This window comes from Bufo bufo, chromosome 3, assembly GCF_905171765.1.
Source record: "Bufo bufo chromosome 3, aBufBuf1.1, whole genome shotgun sequence".
NCBI classification, from domain to species: domain Eukaryota; kingdom Metazoa; phylum Chordata; class Amphibia; order Anura; family Bufonidae; genus Bufo; species Bufo bufo.
In genome coordinates, this window is record NC_053391.1 from 592,728,707 (window position 1) to 592,747,901 (window position 19,195).

Genomic DNA, 19,195 nt, shown 5'->3' on the forward strand with positions numbered 1-19,195 from the left:
GAAGCCGGACACATCTCCAGGAGCTAGACACCTCGACTGATCTGCATGGGGTCATTCATGATCAGCCCACCCCTTTAAGGCAGAATAGTCCCCTTTCAGGGCTCATTTTATTTCTACAGTCCCCTTTTAGAAACCTGAAGTCTGCCGTACACGTCTATGGCTGCCTTTCCAAACATGGAGCTGGTGTTGTAAACATGGAGCATCATTATCTGCCGAGCCGCACGACGGTATCGGAAGATTAACAAAGGGCGAGACAGGGAGTAGAGCGCGGCCGGCTATCAAGTTCCTGACCGCACTCGTATCAATGCTCCTGCTCTGTAGAAATGCACTTTGAGCAAACTGATCTCAATCTATTTTCGTATCATGAAAACCAGTTGCGGTTACACATACACGCCTAGCTTGGCGACGCAGTGTGATAGCCTGTGCGCGTTTCATTTCAGATCGCTCCTCTACACGGAGAAAGGTATGTAGACATCCCAGATACATCTGTTCATATAATTTCAGATTGTCAGCAAATAACTGCTTTCAATTCTCCAGTGAGAAGTAAAACGTTGGTGCGTTAAAGAGGAAATGACATGCTAAAAATAAAGCAAGGTGAAGTGCATTTATATATCCTGTTTTCTACACGGCTGGGGTGCGCGCCGCCTCGAGGGGGGTTAGGGGTAACACAAGAAGTTTGGGATGATTGAACATGTGGCATTCATCTTCTGTCTATATTTAGTGATACTACTGTAATGGGTTCTGTATGTGCATAGTTGCTGTAATCTGGAACAGAATCCATACAGCTCCGCGATCCGCCTCTTTTCTATTCCACGTCTTTCCCAAATCTCCCCCTCCTTTAACAAATGGCACAATGTTTCCTGCTTCTGGAGATTTGCTATTTGTATTGTATATTCTGAGACTATCCTGAGCTGATTTTTTTGTGTTATCTGTTAAGCCTCACTTCACACGTCAGTGTTCGGTCAGTGATTTCCATCAGTGATTTTGAGCCAAAACCAGGCGCGGCTCTAAACACATAACAGGTGCAGATCTTACCATTATACCTAATGTCTGTGGAGGCTCCAATCCTGCCTTTGGCTCACAATCATTGATGGAAATCACTGACCAAAACACTGATGTGTGAATGAGGCTTTACAGTACGTTCTTGGGAGAGGCCAGTGTAGTCTTCTGCACAGCAATTTCACAAAGTGAAGATATCAATTTTCTAGGCCAGTTTTCTGGGGTGCAAATGTTGGCGCAAGTTACGTTTTGCACCAAAGGTTTTACACTTTTTGCCACCTTGCAAAAAGTGAGGAGGGAATGGGCAAAAGAGGGTGGGCCGCCGGACCTCTGAAACACAATACATTTACTGATATGTGTAGCATAAAGCTTGCACATATTACACCTAAAATTAACACCAGCTCCTATGTAAAATACTTAAAATGTGTGCAACATATAGGTTCTTTAACACAGGTATGTAATACAGTCTTAGCTTCTTCAGTGACTTTAGAGAGGTTCCAAGACTTAAAAAAATGAATAAAGTAGGTAACGTCATAAACATAACATCACTGCTGATGCCAGTAGTTGGCTTCAGCGGTCATGGACAAAGACGGGTAAGGACAACCAGGGCAGCAGTGCTGGAGCAGCGGGGGATTTACTGGGTGCTAATTTTTTTATTTTATCACATTCCCTACTTTTAGATCTAATTTGAAATCCCGGACAAAATCAGTGTCGGCAGAAAATTAATTCAATTAGCCTTTTCAGATGTTTTAAATCTCTGGTGTATGGTCATCTTTAAGCTAGGAATGGGTAGTCTTTACAACACACAAACCAAGCAAATGTTTGGGGCCCTAGAGATCAGGGGGCCCCTGTTGGCTGCAAGTGGTTGGCTGGAGAATTAACTAAAGTCGCTGTTAAACTGAACAGAACCCAGTCGGGGGAGGGTGGGGGTCTTTCGGAAGATCCAGGCAGTCCTTCCCAGCTATAGAACAGGCGGCACTGCTAATCTTACAGTGTGCTTAGGGGGTGGAGCTTAGAAATGATGAAGATGGAGTTTAGCATTATAATGGGGCGGAGCTTAGTGGTAAGATGCGCCAATTTTGCTTATGGCCCCAGAAACGTCAAATCCACCCTTGAAACTGGGCAAACACATTAGACCAACATCTCATCAACACGCTTTTCTGGGGGGACCTGTTGACCTGTGTTCGTTCCACAGATATTGGGGGGGGGGGGGTGCATGTGTTTGGAGAGGTCGGCTGGAATAGCATTTGGCCGTCAGCTATTGAAGGTTTATGATCACCTTTAGAGGTCTGAGAATATCCATCCTCATATCCATAACCTCATCTTTTCTTTGTCGGCTCATGTATTCTGTATGTGCTGAGCACAAATGTCGTCTTATCCCAAAACCTGACAAACTTTAACTGAGAATGCAGGTAGATGGTGGCAAAATGCTAAAAAAAAGCAGAATGAGCGCTTGTCCGGCCGGCAATGTTAGTAAACAGTGTGCCTGGCGATGACTAAGCCGCTCTTATCTCTGCTTTATCACAGTTCTTTTTTATGGTCTCTTTTTATTGTACTTTTATACTATTATTATATGGGGCTTTCCAATGAAATTCAATCAACTTCTTCACTGCCTTGACAAAGGACCACCTCACCATGAGTCAGGTATTCTTCTCAATCATCTGGATTTACCTATTGTTTACATTCTTACTTTTTTTTCTAATTTTTTTTCAGCTGGGTCCCGGATTTTGGTAATGGGATAACTTGCAGTACAAAGAAAGGTTTATTCAAACTGAGACCAAATACCTGGACCCTTCAGCAACATGACACCGGCTTTCTTCTAGTTATGGGTAGCATAATTTTCATCTGAAGCTAGCATATGGCACAGCAGAGCCACGTCTGAAGTCTAGCTGGCAAGCAGACATTGTAACCTAAGCTTACGTTCACCCCTAACAAAGGGATGAGAGAAGTTCTTTTTTTTTTTTTTGACCGAATCAAATGCTTGTCGAGAAGGAACAGAACACATACTGAACACACAAGAGCTGGGCACAAGGGATGAAAGCTTTTAATGAAGGATGAAAACCCAACATGGTGGAAGTTATAAAAACTAAAAAAAAAACACCCTTTAACAAGAGCGTAGGTCATGAATTTGGCTTGGTGAAATTACAGTATACACAAGGGAATTACCGTATAAGTAAGAAGAAGTCAAATAATAAGACGTTTTCTTTATGTGTCTTGGTGATTTTTTTCAGTGTGGCATTTGGAACAATTTTGACAAGTTTCAATGATGGAAATGTCACAAAATGTACCCACAACCAGTGTTTTCAATGGAAATGCAGCATGGCAGTGCAGACGGCTGCAGATGTGAAACCCAGATCACAGAGGGAAAGAAAGAAATGACCGGTTACTTTTTGACATGGTTTCTGAGTGGACCCCTTTGAATCTAGGTAAACCAGTAGCACATGAAAATGCATTTCTGTAGAAGTCCGAGGGTCAGTCGTGGATTTCTACTGCAGATTTTCCTCCAAAATCAGAGTCAGATTCTGTCATCTGATGATACCATGGAGGTAGACAGAGACACAAAGTCAATTGTATGTGTTTGATAATGGGCCAACTGGTTTGACTTAGGACAATAAACAGATTCAACAAACAGAAATAGAAAAACTGTCAGATATTCTCAGCTGCTAGTCATTATACCGGAAATATCGAAGGATTTTTAGATTATATCTGTCTTAGGCCTCTTTCACACTGGCATTTTGAATTCCGTTTGTGAGATCCGTTTCAGGGCTCTCACAACGGGTTCAAAACTGATCAGTTTTGCCCTAATGCATTCTGAATGGATAAGGATCCGCTCAGCATGCATCAGTTTGGCTCCGTTCCGCCTCCATTCCGCTCTGTAAGCGGACACCAAAACGCTGCTTGCAGCGTTTTGGTGTCCGCCTGGCGATGCGGAGCTAAACGGATCCGTCCTGACTTACAATGTAAGTCAATGGGGGCGTATCCGTTTTCACTGACCCAATATGGTGCAATTGAAAACGGATCCGTTCTGAACAGATACAATCGTTTGCATTATAGGTGCGGATCCGTCTGTGCTGATACCAGACGGATTCGCACCTAACGCAGGTGTGAAAGTAGCCTTAGCTCCGTGATATGCCATTCAAAGCCCAAAACCTGCATTACTGTACCTCTATAAGCCGATAGACTGCATTACTGTACCAGTATAAGCCGATAGACTGCATTACTGTACCTCTATAAGCCCACAGACTGCATTACTGTACCAGTATAAGCCCACAGACTGCATTACTGTACCAGTATAAGCCCATAGACTGCATTACTGTACCTCTATAAGCCCATAGACTGCATTACTGTACCAGTATAAGCCCACAGACTGCATTACTGTACCTCTATAAGCCCATAGACTGCATTACTATACCTCTATAAGCCCACAGACTGCATTACTATACCAGTATAAGCCCACAGACTGCATTACTGTACCCGTATAAGCCCATAGACTGCATTACTGTACCAGTATAAGCCCACAGACTGCATTACTGTACCTCTATAAGCCCACAGACTGCATTACTGTACCAGTATAAACCCACAGACTGCATTACTGTACCAGTATAAACCCACAGACTGCATTACTGTACCTCTATAAGCCCACAGACTGCATTACGGTACCAGTATAAGCCCATAGACTGCATTACTGTACCTCTATAAGCCCACAGACTGCATTACTATACCAGTATAAGCCCACAGACTGCATTACTGTACCAGTATAAGCCCACAGACTGCATTACTGTACCAGTATAAGCCCACAGACTGCATTACTGTACCAGTATAAACCCACAGACTGCATTACTGTACCTCTATAAGCCCACAGACTGCATTACTGTACTAGTATAAGCCCATAGACTGCATTACTGTACCTCTATAAGCCCACAGACTGCATTACTATACCAGTATAAGCCCACAGACTGCATTACTGTACCAGTATAAGCCCATAGACTGCATTACTGTACCAGTATAAGCCCACAGACTGCATTACTGTACCTCTATAAGCCCATAGACTGCATTACTGTACCTCTATAAGCCCACAGACTGCATTACTGTACCAGTATAAACCCACAGACTGCATTACTGTACCAGTATAAGCCCACAGACTGCATTACTGTACCAGTATAAACCCACAGACTGCATTACTGTACCTCTATGAGGCCATAGACTGCATTACTGTACCAGTATAAGCCAATAGACTGCATTACTGTACCAGTATAAGCCGATAGACTGCATTACTGTACCTCTATGAGCCCATAGACTGCATTAATGTACCAGTATAAGCCGGTAGACTGCATTACTGTAACAGTATAAGCCCATAGACTGCATTACTGTACCAGTAAAAGCCCATAGACTGCATTACTATACCTCTATATGTCCATAGCTTGCATTACTGTACTTCTATAAGCCCATAGCCTTGATTACTATGTCCAGTGGAATATGTTGGTACTATATAAGCCACTGGAAATTAATCAATAGTAATTACTGTCTTTATTCTGTGAACATTAAAACATGTATATGATTGGGCTCAATCTTTTTCCCCAGAATAGTCCCAAAACACAAATACCTCCAAACAGCAATGAGTGCCTGACAACCCTTTACACTGATAGCCCTACTCTTCTCAGTCTTCTAAAATGCACATATAAAAGCAAGATGACTGTCGATTAATGGCATTTAAAAAGAAAAATAAATCAGAAAAAAAAGCATTATTTCATGTATCGATGGGGAACCTTTTTATGATTGTGTTCTGCACTTGAACAAGGCTCTACATCTATGCCGACCATTGGAAGGACTCTTCTTCTGCAGAACGATTTAGCTCTCACACAATCAGAATTTTTATTTGAAAGCCTCTGCCGCATTGTCTACATTTTCCATTGAACAGGGAAAATAAAAATAAACCATTCATCATTTTTATGTTAAAAGGCACCAGAATAAATATAGCCCATATGTGCTTGTCAAACAGCTTGGGACACCTGCCAAAAATACTAGATTTAGTGCCAGGCCTCAGTGGGGCCCGTGGGAACTCCTAGGCAGGGTGAGTCGGTGATCTCTCATCTCCTCCCACCTAGGTCTCTGAATCACTGGAGGCTGCACCTTGATGTGTAAAGATATCACGGCGAAAAGGATGTTGTATAGCTGGAGGCCATAGGTGGTAACAGTAAACTTCTGCAATGTACTCTAAATGGGGAGATTTCTCCATATAGAGTACCTCTCTCCTATCTGTAGTATGGAATTGGCCATTGATGATGCCCTATATAAAAGGGCAATAACACCAGCCAAAGCAATCAACCGTCTAAAAGATGGCTGGCAGATCAGAGAGCAAGCGAACTATTTGGGCTTGACTGGTATTTACCTTGGTATGTAGTCAATGCCCGATATCTCAGGCGTAGCAGAAGCTGGGCCTTGCTTGATAGTGCCGTCTATTCAGTCTGCACGCTGAATAAACACTGTTGTAAGCTCTTACATAGAAAAGATACCCCTTATCATTTCTCATACCCAGGGCTGACTACAGGTGTGGCATAAGCATTTCACTCAGTGTTCACAGCAGGTCACCAACCAATACATGAAGGAGATTTGTGCACTAAAGCTGCCCATACACCGTAGACAGCGGTCAGTCGACAGCCATTCTGCCCCCCCCCCCCACCATACACACGTGTGCTTGTCGTTAACAAGGAGAGGGTACGATGCCACTGGTAGTGACATTTCCCTTAAAAACAACAGGATTGAGAATGTTCAAATCCAACATCTGCCATTAATGGAAAGTTGGAAAAACCCCATACAAATCAGACAGTTGGCTGGTCCTGCCTAAATCTGTGGGTCCAGATGACCTTCGTCTAATATGTTTGGCCATCTTAAGAGATAGAGATATTCATTGCTGCCAGTGTCGTCTGTATATATCTATAAAAAAAATACAGATTTTGAGACATGCGTGCATCCAGATTTTGTAGACACTCTCTTATAGGATGGCGACACGGCTGTTGGTCGGCCGTTCTGTGCACTGGGGACCACAATTTGCGGTCCCCAATGCACGGGTAACATCCGTGCGGTTGCCGCAGACGGATCCAGATCCATACAACTTGAAAATGTTCTATTTTTTTGCGCTGCGGAGGCACAGAGAGAAACCCCAAGGAAGCACTCCGTAGTGCTTCCATGGAGTTCCGTGCCTCCATTCTGCACTGGACCTCCCTGATTGCGGACCCATTCAAGTGAATGGGTCCTCATCCGTGATGTGGTGAGCACATGGCCTGTGCCCGCATATTGCAGACCCGCTGTTTGCGGCCCACAATACGGGCACGTCTGGGCAAAGGCAGTCTGCATGAGCCCTTACCCTAAAGTGAACAGAATTTTAATCCAGTTTCGATGCTGGTGTCTGACATTTCTGAGGGCTTCTGCATTTTTTGCTGTCGTTTTTGTCCTGTATGTTCAGGCAGATGTTGCATGGAGGTCTATGTGAGAGATGAAACACAGGACAAATCAGGTACTTTTTGTGGTGCCATTTTTTAGGGTCAATGATGCTTTTTTCAAATCACAGCATGCTCTGGGTTTGCCATTTTTCTCTCATTGCCTGGCACTTTTCTCCTATGGACTTCTATTGTTTTTTTGTTTGCAGCTTCAAAAAATGCATGTAAAATGTGTGTTGGCATTTCTTAAATACTTTTTGTTGTTGATGGAAATGTCCCTTTGGGTGCTCCATCATCAGTGGGTACCATTTTTCTGATTGATGAGGATCCCGACTGTCTTTACAACAGGAATGACAATTTCAACCTGCAGCAACCACAACTACCATATGAACTAACAATGGGTAACTTGAGGTACTTTTCTGCCTCTGTCTCAATACAATACTTTGACTTTAGGCATTTTCGGAGAAGGGTTACAGAACAAAGCTGCAATGATATCAGGTAAACCCTATACACACCATAAATCCTAATTTGGTACACCTCAATACATAAGTACAAACCATCAATTTTGATCTTGATCATAGGGATCAATGATCCTAATTACAGAGCTCACGGTACTCTTATTCTCTTCGTGAATGTTTCGATGGTCCTGGGGAACAACCATGAACAGCAAGAAGAAAACCCATAATGCACAGCATGAGATTACCTGAAGGCCAAATTGAATGGAAAACTACTTTACGATAACTTTCTTATAGCACTTCTGTGGGTTTACATGTTGTATTTTGCCGCCATGCTACATGTATAGAGCAGAGTGAAAACACATTGACTACTGCGTGCCGTAAAGCAAGGAGAGATTGGATACTGTATAGAGCTTGCACATGACAACGGAGTCTTATTTCCTATTAGTATATCGAATCCTTTAGAAAAAGGACATCAATCCAATGTCTACTAGTGAAAGCCTAGCTCCGGCACACCTCTATAGATAGCAACCACTCTAAATGCCCAGATAGTCATGCAGACTGGCAACCCGAGGCAGGGAAGGAAATGACACTCACTATGAACATATTTGCAAGAACAAGTTATAGTACAACGGAAGACAAAAGTCAGAACACTATTTCCTCATTATCCTATACCTTGGTCTAAACATTCTCAAGACAAAATGTTAATTTGCTAGGAGAAAAAACCATGGGCGTTGGATCTCAAGAGCTTAGACTGTGGGTGGAGGGGGTTTAAGGTGCGCCTTGAAATAAATGACTAGGAAACCAGATCATTTCCACATAAAAGGACAGAAGTTGGGCGTCTGTAATCCCGTAAAGACAATTCAATGAGGAGGCTACCTTTGGGATACCTTTTCCTAATCGTTCCTTTGGAGATAGGACAGAGCTAACAAGACTCAGCACGTTTGCCACTTTTAGTTTCTATGCACTGGTGCTGGCAGAACTCCAGTGGCTTGCACTGGGATTTATCCAAAATTATGAAATAAAACATTAGCTTGTGCAATTCTATCGCAAACATCCTGAGGATTTTATTAACAATGTTCAATGTATAAGGTTATGAAATATGAAAGAACACGTCACTGAGAGCCACCACGTAGGAAGGTCAGGAGAGGTGTTAAATCTTATGTTTCTGGAGAACAAAAGGATCGGGCATGTAAAACGTAAAACCTAATCCTTTTTCCCCAGAAATCATCTTTCAGCGAAGAGTTGTGGCACCCCCATACAAATCAAGTGGTGCCCCAACGCTGCCCAGCTAGAATTGGTTGGTTTAGCCAATGTTAATCTATTGTACAGTATATGAGCGCCTTAAAAGAACAATTTACATTAAGAAAAAAATAAACTATAAATCGACATCCTTCACATGTTGTCCTCTCCTACAGGGAAGGCATATTTTAAATGGTGCATTTAGATCGCTATAGGCACCACTGCAAGCCCCTTAGGGACTTCCACACAGATCCTGATTGGCAAACCTACGTACAGAACTTTCCAGGTAATGAACACCCACCCGTCCATACTGTATTCCATGTTCTTTAAACACAAGAGAGAAAGTAGACGGGAAGTAAAATTCCTAAGTCCTGGACTTCCTGACGAACAGGAAGCAGGACTCTAAGACTTGTGACAAGACAGGACGCTTATCTCAGGCACAAATACCATTTTCAACATGTATACAAGAAAAACTACACACAGCAATAATGATAGCATTTAAGGTGATTTTTCACTACTAATGGTAAAAACATATGTGGTGGGTCACAATTCTTCTGCAGCAAAGACACTGCACTTTAAAAGTTAAAGGGGTTATCCGACCCCTAAAATGCCCCCCTTCCCGTTATGCCTGGGCCCCTCACACACAATGTACTTGCCTCGCTCCCCGGCACATACGTCGCTGGTCTCCGCAAGGCCGCCGCTGTTTTTCCCTTGTGCGGATGAAAACATCTGGTTTCGGGCTGGGGATTGGGGCAGTCAATGGCAGGCAGTGATGGGGACGAGCCTCCCTAGCATCGCGGGTGACACTAGGGATGTTTGTCCCCGTCACCGCCTGCCATTGGTTAGCCCCCCACCCCCCCACCGGATGTTTTCATCCACACACAAGGAGAAGCAGCGGCGGCCGTGCGGGGACCAGGAGCGATGCGGGTGTCAGGGAGCAAGGTAAGTACACTGTGCGTGAGGGACCGAGGCATATGGGGGGGGGGGGGGGGGCATTTCAGTGGTCGGATAATCTTTAAATATATTACAAAGTTTATTATTCTCCTCTAGTCTTTCCGAAGGTGGGGAACAAGCACCTCAGTGTGAGTAACAAAGGTACATTTATATTTGTTTTACAGCACCAATTAATGAAAGCTGACCCCATATACTGTATTAGACCATAGGATGGTTAGTCACATCATTACAAATAATGACCAATCTTGTGGGGCACATACAGTAGTGGTATGTATAGCAGTAGGTATAGCAGCCCTTTTATTTCAGCCACTGGAGGGATCTATCCTCACCGTTTCACCAAGGTTTTTTCCTTTCTGCACAGATGTATATTTCTCATTATAGGAACAATAACTATCAATTAGAGATCAGCTTCTATTTTCTAATCTGCTCCAGAAAAATGAAATATGAATTCTGATTGATTGCTGTGAGCGCCAAAAATAACATTTCTCTAAAACATTTCTGATACATTACTCCTTTGGATCTCATAAATGCAAAGCGGAAAAAACATATGCTTCTCTAAGGAAAAGCCCACAATTCCCATTAGTGTTCAACAAGGACGCAATGGAAAGTCACATAGTTTACAAATGACTGCAGATGTCTTATTTAAAGGGGTTATCTAATGATTAAAGGGGTATTCCCATGACATACAATGGGGGCATATTGCTAGGATATGCCCCCATTGTCTGATAGGTGGGGATTCCACCTCTGGGACCCGCACCTACAAGGAGAACGGAGCGGAGAGAGCTGTGGCTGGAGGACCCCGGGTTATCCGGGTCCATCCACCACCAAGCGCTGTTCCCATACAAGTGAATGGGAGTGCACCACGCGGCCCTTGCTCCCATTCATTTCTATGGAGCAGACGGAAATAGCGGAGCCAGCGCTCGGCTATTTTCGGCGGCCCCTTTGAAATGAATGGAGGGGCGGCTGTGAATGTGCAGAGAGCTCTCCATTCATTTCCCCGCTCCGTTCTCGTTGTAGGTGCGGGTCCTTTTGGCTGCACCCATCTCCCTGTAACTGTTACAGCTTCTAACAAGATACAGCTGGTGACAGTTAAAGGATGGAAATTAGCATGTGCGTCCACATCAGCGAGGTGGACAGAGAAATAATAAGAAAAAAAAAAAAAGCAGGTGGCGCTATACAGATAGATTACATTGAATAACTCAGTGGCTATACAAAATTTTTAATTACACGCAATTACAAAAGTATTCCGATCCAGGTGCTGGTTTCAAAAACGTAGAACGTTTTTCATGGCACAACCCCTTTAATCACAATTTCTGTTCTGTAAGCTGAGGTGACTGACCTTGTGGCAATTTGCATATCGTTACCCATAATGCCAGGGGAAACTGCTTACTCTTTTGCTTGCTGAGAACTCAAAAATGTCTTCTGGTTAAACAATGGCGCTATTTAAAACCAAAGAGTACGTCAAATGTCCCCTCCCCACCCTAACTTATAAACAAAAGCAAATACTACTTAAAAATATTTCTAAAAAGTTGGATTATGGGGACTATGATATTGAGCGTCATGTCAGAAAAATGCTTACACCGTGCAAAAATACAAAACATACACACATACAATGCGTATATCGTAACGGGCGACATTTAACACGCCTCATTGTGTACACACTGTATTATTACACCTTGACATTTAACATAAATACCCACACATGCCTTTCTAAGATGGTTTCATCACAGAGTCCATAAAACCTCAGAATATCTGTGTGTGTCACTGTCACACAATATGCCGTAGCACCATAAACGTGGCCATTACAAGCTGGTCGATACACATTTTAGTCCATATTGGACTGTACAGTCGTTCAAAGTGGCCATACATGTTCAATGAAACCAAGTCAAGGATGAAGAGTCCAAGAAAAATTGGAGATCTCCTGGACTCCCCGAAGAATTGGCAAATCAACCAGATGCCAGGGAAGCTTCCTGGCACCTCTGGGAAATTACCCACCAGCTGTGTGTTGTGACGGGTTGTGTCACTACAGAGTATGAGGGCGGCGCCATGGCACATATTTTCTAGCTCCACTCCTTATATATAGAGCTATTTTTTTACTAAAAGAAGTACCGTACTTGTAGACGTTCCTCATGGTTACATGTGGTGGCAGCTGCCATTTCCGGGCCGACCATTAGTCATACCAAAGCAGTCTGTCAAGTAAGGAGTGGTGACATAACTTGAGCCTGTGGCCTCCTATCTTAGTTGTAGGAACTGACTCTTGACTGTTGCTGAAGAAAATTAAGGCTACTTTCCCATCAGCGGCTTTACTATACGGTTTTGAGATCCGGCATGGGGGTTCTCAAAACCACAGCAAAATGCTTCCGTTCTAATAATACAACCGGATGCATCCGTTCAGAACGGATCCGGTTGAACTATATTGAAAATGAAGAAACTGGATCAGGCACTAAAACCATTGTAAGTCAATGGGCGCCAGATGAAAAAAAAAAAAAAAAAACGGATCCGGCACCATTGACTTACATGGTTTTTGGTGCCAGGTCCTGCTTGTTCAGTTTCTCATGCCGCACGCAAAAACACTGCTTGCAGCGATTTTGTGTCCGGCATGGGAACGCAGCAAACTGGAACGGAATGCATTCTGGTGCCCTCCATTCCGGTTTGTTCGGTTTTGTCCCCATTGACAATGAATGGGGACAAAGCTAAAGGGCTGCGCTGCGATTTTAAAAGCCTCTGCCGGATCTCACACAGATGTGATAGTAGCCTAACTGGAGATGGTTGCTTTGTAAAGAGTACCTACTACACACAAGCTAATGGAGAGGATAATTTAGTTTCTAGGACAAGGGATACCTTTTTTTTTTTTTTTTCGGGGGGGGGGGGGGGGTGATCTTTCTTGTGCATCTTGAATTCTATTTATGTGTATCCTGTTGTGCCCCCCTCCCCTCCAGGCCAGCTCAGATTTCCTCTAGCAGTATCAATAGCACAGTTAACCAGTTTGGCCTTTACATTTCTTCCTTTAACTCTTTCAGAACTAAAAAGGGACATAAAAGACATTACAAAGATCGTATTCCCTAACCGGCTTAAACTAGAAAACAAGATCGTGCGAACATTGACCGCTAAACAAAGCAAAAAAATACAAGCATGCAAACTTGATCTCCATGTTAATGTCGTGGCAAAAACCCTTATGCGCTACAAAAAAGGTCTTCTAACTGGTTGTATAACAATAAAGTACATAACACGGTAATCCAATACTTTGATAGGAATGCAAATCATATAAATGTGCCGTGACACAATGCAAGCATTAATACCCTATAATTGTAAAATTACATTTTTGGTATATCAAATGTTATCTAAATCCATACATGTTCTTTTTTTTAAAAAATAATTCTGTAGAAAAGGTGAAAATGGAGCTTTGATGCAGAATTGATCGTGCATCTCGCAGCATACGTGACCTCCTCTGAGGCCCAACCTTTCATTAGGCCATGCGGTAGCACTTAATCTGTCTAGCCTCGGGCAAATACCAAACATGGATCACGTTGGCCAGGATGATGAGCGCACTATCCTTCGCAAACAAAAGACAGATGCCCGAAACAGTTAGCAAAATACGCTGCCAAGTGCTGCATTTAAGAAATGACAAGAATTATCTGTCTTAAAGGGGGTTCTTCCTTTATAAACAAATACGGTTCATCATGGAGAAGAGCACATGATGTACTCAAACATTGTACGATATCATCTTCACGTATTACGTCCCTGAGAGCAGCTAATTTTATAAATATCACATGTACTCATCTCAACTTTATTTATAGCAAACCCAGAGAGTCATCTGCACGTTAACAGGAAGCTAATAAAACATTTGCTCAAATGCCCTCTGTGTCCTGCCTTTACACCTGAACACAATGCATTCGGCTATTGTAAGACCCCTTTCACACGAGCGAGTTTTCCGTACTGAACTGCACTGAAGCCTGACCCATTCATTTCTATGGGTCTGTGTACATGAGTGTTAATTTTCACACATCATCTCTGCGTTAGGCCTGACGCACACGACCGCTGTTTTGGTCCGCATCCGAGCCGCAGTTTTTGCAGCTTGGGGCCGCAAAAGATGTGGACAGCACTCCGTGTGCCGTCTGCATCCGTTGCTCCGTTCCGTGGTCCGCAAACTGCCTATTTGCGGACAAGAATAGGCAGTTATATCAATGGCTGTCTGCGCCGTTCCGCAAATTGCGGAACGCACACGGACGCCATCCGTGTTTTGCGGATCCGCAATTTGCGGACCGCAAGGCACACAACGGTCGTGTGCATGAGGCCTTACGTGAAAATCGCAGCATGTTCTATATTCCACGTTTTTCACGCAGCCCTGGTCTCATAGAAATAAATGGGGCTTCTGTTAAAAACGCACTACATCCGGATGCAAAGTGTTTTTCGCTGACGGTTGCTACGAGATGTTGTTTGTAATACTTCATTTTTTTTTCAAACACACGTGAAAAATGCATCAAAATTGATAGCATCCATGTAAAAAAACTGAACCATCGGACGCAATCGTGGACAAAACTGACTGCACTTTCGTGCAGAACCACGATTGTGACACAATCCGTATCGTTTGTGTGAAAGGGGCCTAATAGTCACAGCATAGAGAATCAATTCACCAGAATTTAAGAGCACTATTGTATATTAGCATTGTGTCTATGGGCGTAACTATTAGGATAGCTGCTGCTATGGGGCCCCAATATCTAAGGGGGCCCATCTCCACTCAAGACATATGTGCAGCTACTGATGTATATGGACAATGGAAGAGCGCATTCGTTTTTGCATTATATCTGTGCTATGACATCACTAATTTCTGCATATTATTATATGACTGTGATATGACTGTGAGCCTTATTTCTGTACTGTGACATCATTGTGGTATTATGCCTATGCTGTAACTTCACAGAGCACATTATCCCTCTGGTGTGACTTCACTGTGTGCCTTCTCCCTGAGCTTTAGGAAAACCAACATAATCATCAGCTTCTCATATTTATGCTACCGGAGGTGGTGTGGGGCCCCATTCCAAGTTTTGCTCTGTGGCCCCATGGTTCCTTGTAAGGCCTCTGATTGTGTTCATTATAAAAACAGCCTTAGGGGGAAAAAAATATGTCTCGATAAATAAAACATAAGTGCAGACAGACATATCCACAAATCTACCCCACGTTTACCCCAGATTTAGATTTTCCAATCATTATAACAGAAAAAGTTAAGCATTTATTAATTGTCTTACTTGCAAGTGACTCGTTAGGCTACTTTCACACTCGCGTTTGGTGCGGATCCGTCATGGATCTGCACAGACGGATCTGTTCAGATAATACAACTGTCTGCATCGTTCAGAACGGATCCGTTTGTATTAACTGTAACATAGCCAAGACGGATCCGTCTTGAACATCATTGAAAGTCGATGGGGGGCGGATCCGTTTTGCATTGTGTCATAGAAAACAGATCCGTCTCCATTGACTTACATTGTGTGTCAGAACGGATCCGTTTGTCTCAGTTTCGTCAGACGTACACCAAAAAGATGCAAGCAGCGTTTTGGTGTCCGCCTCCAGAGCGGAATGGAGACGGAACGGAGGCAAGCTGATGCATTCTGAGCGGATCCTTTTCCGTTCAGAATGCATTAGGGGAAAACTGATCCGTTTTGGAGCGCTTGTGAGAGCCCTGAACGGATCTTACATACGGAAGGCCAAAACGCCAGTGTGAAAGTTTAACATTCTTAGTGACTATGAGTATACTACCCTAAAGTAGTTCACAAAGCACATATATGCAATAACTCTTCTATCTTACTCGAAAGGCCGCTGGTTTTTTAAAATATACAGTTAAAACTCGAAAACGTAGAATATCGTGCAAAGTTCATTTATTTCAGTAATGCAACTTTAAAGGTGAAACTAACATATGAGAGACTCATTACATGCAAAGCGAGATATTCCAAGCCTTTATTTGTTATAATTTGGATGATTATGGCTTATAGCTTATGAAACCCCAAAGTCACAATTTTGAGGTACCCTTTGCTCAGGGGATAGGGATTAATTAGCTGACTAGAGTGTGACACTTTGAGCCTAGAATATTGAACCTTTTCACAAAATTAAAATTTTAAGCTGCATTAATGCAATTCCTTTTAATTTGCATTACTGAAATAAATGGACTCTTGCGCGATATTCTAATTTTTCGAGTTTCACCTGTATATGTGGTAAAATAATTCATGTCATCAAATTGCCTCTTCCACGCGGGACATACAAATGAAAAATGATGGTGGAGACTTCAGTGTTCTCAGAAGTTGTAGGAAGGCAGAGCAATAAAATGCAATAGAAGAGGCTAACAAGAATGTGGAAACCTAAGGCCTGAGAGGTCAGATCAACATACCTTTCCTGACTCCTGTTTCAGACCTGTCAAGTTACACGTAAGATTCTGCACCAGTATCTGGAGTATTGCTAAACAGAGAGTGTGGTGGAACTAAGGTATTACTACCTCTCTATGCATCTTAAACATGAACAGATGCCCCCACGTGCACACTACAGTAATACATAAAGGCATGTAGGGTAAGATATTACATACAGGACAAGAATGCACCATAAAAGTATCATAAGAATCGAAATATCAACTAGGGTATCTGACCAAGCTAGGCCGATACAGAGAGACATGTCTACTGCATACTTCAATAATCAGGAAAACAGAAATACCCTTAAAAAGCATCTCGTCAAGTGTGAAAAAGAAGCCATAAGATAGTTATCATAGTCCTAGGTTATCTCCACTGTGTCCGTGACCAGGCATCCTACCTTACTGGGATTTAAAAATATCTTCTCTTAGGTATACAATCCACAAGATCTTTCAGGACCATCATCCCTGCTAGTGACAGTGTATGCCTTCTCCTCCCATCTCATCTCAGAGTTTGGATGCTTTTGCAAGACGCGTTCCCATGCTTTCATTAAGGGCAGGTAACACCCACTAAAAATGGGACATTGCCTTAGGCTTCTCTAAGCACCCTACGCAGGTCCAGCCCATGCCACCTCTCTGGCTAGACAAGCCCAGCAAGAAGAATCCACCTGGCCTGTGCCTTGGAAAGAAACAAGAATAAACATAGGTGCCTAGGTGAAGCAGGGACTTCTTGTTCGACAAGCTCTTCGAATGGTTTGAAGTTGACTCCAAGAAAGGAGTAGAGCTATTTCCAATTTGTGATTCCAATTATATTCTGCTAATAGAAATGTGGAAATAGAGGTGTGACTTCAGAGCTCAAGATGTACACTGTGTGGAATCACGTAAAAAGATCCCGTCTAACCTGCAGGCAGCATGTTACAGAGCAGGAGACAAGAAGAATGATATATAGCGTCGTGGGCTCATGCACACAAACATGTTCGGGTCATGCGCGTATTGCAGCCCGCAAACAGCTCTATTTTTTTACGGTGTGGGCAGATCGCGAACCCATTCAAGTTGAATAGGTCAGCGCAGGCCACATGGGCCGCAATTTGCAGTCCCCAATGCACGGCACGAGCGGCACACGATCGTGTGCAGGAGCCCTTATACTGAATCTTTTCCTACTAAACTATATACTAATCTTGTCATGTTCTCCTCTATCACATGCCATCCATATGAATCTTCTTATGTTCTCTTCATCCATCACATGTCTTCCATAGACTGCACAGAGTTTCAAAGGTTTGATGGTTCCTTTTAAAGGCAATAATGGATGTTACTACTCCAGCATGATGGCAAAAGTCTGAAAATATGCATTTATTAATATGCACTGAAAAGCTTAAAAGATACAAACTGGACATTTGGGATAAAACACTAATCTTCTCGAAAACCAGGAGGCAACACTAACTTGATAGCACATAAGAATACTGATAAAGCTATACATTTCATAAGTGAGCATCATTTTCGAAATACATGAAGTCAAACATTACAACTGTTCTTCAGCTCTTACGTCCAATAAACCAGTTGTACCAGCAAATGTTACAATGGCTAAAAGTGGGAAACGGGTGTCACTAGGTAGAGAGTGAACCTCGGTGACCTGCCCAGAAGTTCTCTCAAAACAGGCCTTGAGAGAGCAAAATAAGAAGCAAGAGAACCATATCACAGGGGTATATAACGTAACCAGTAGGAAGGATGTTGATAAAGATGTCTACTTTATGTAACTTATTTACTACTAATTGCTAACTTACTGCATGGAGAGATAGCAACGTTGACAAAACCTGGTTAAAGGAAAACTACAAATACAAACTTAGGCAAATACTGGAAAAAAAGATGACTGGGAAACATTCATGGCCACCTCTTCATTTTGCCTGACCACTGGAACCCCAAGTTGACAAGAGTGGGGGACCCGAGTTCCCAATGTGAAAGTTGACCAGATGTGTTCTTGCATGGCCACCACCCCATTCACTTCTATAGGACTGCAGGAGATAACCCAACACTGTAGTCAACAGTGAATGGTGTGGTGCATGTGCACTACTGTTCCATTCACACAGGAGACCTCTGTTGTTCTGAATGGAGGGGGTACCAAGGCCATACTCCCAGCAATCCTGTGGATAGGTGATAAACATTGTCTGTAGGCCAAAACGTTTAGCTCTAAGCCTAGCCCATTTAGAACTAGGAAATTTTCTTTTTGAATTTCCATTTTTTTATCTCAGCCTTTCCAGTGCCAAAACATTTTTATTTTTCTATCTACATAGCCAGATGAGGGTTTTTTTGTTGTTGTTTTTTTTGTTTTCTTTTTGCGAGGCAAGTTTTACTTTCTAATGGTACCACTGAATAATGCATACAAGGTAGTGGGAAGCTGAAAATAAATTACAAATGGGGGGGGGGGGGGATTGGGAAAAAATGCAATCCTGCCATAGTTTTATGGGTTTCCTTTTTACAGCTTTTACTGACCTGGAGTGTACGCCCACAACTTTTTTTTTGTGAAACAGCAGAAACCCGGCAGCTATGTCACTTACTCCACTCTCTTTAAAGTGTGGACATCCACTATACACGTATGGAAGATACATATCCTGAAGGGGCTAACGGACAAGTCAACGATCAACCCCCAAGAAAGGCAGCAGAAGTGCTGTGAATGGAAACTCCAGTATCAGGATGTGTATATAGGTACAGGAAAGTAGGAG

At 42.9% G+C, this 19,195-nt stretch overlaps 1 protein-coding gene across 8 annotated transcripts in view; it reads right to left on the minus strand.

Moving 5' to 3' along the window:
* The window catches only part of HDAC7 (histone deacetylase 7), a 322,964-nt gene that overhangs the window by 62,129 nt on the left and 241,640 nt on the right, over positions 1-19,195 (minus strand). The window contains exon 1 of one of the 8 annotated variants that reach the window (XM_040425875.1): positions 16,880-17,013. The exons of the other annotated variants lie outside the window; for them this stretch is intronic. The gene's annotated coding sequence lies outside the window, so the exon portion shown is untranslated. Of the gene's footprint in view, positions 1-16,879; positions 17,014-19,195 lie in introns of those variants that run through there. 8 annotated transcript variants of the gene reach the window in all.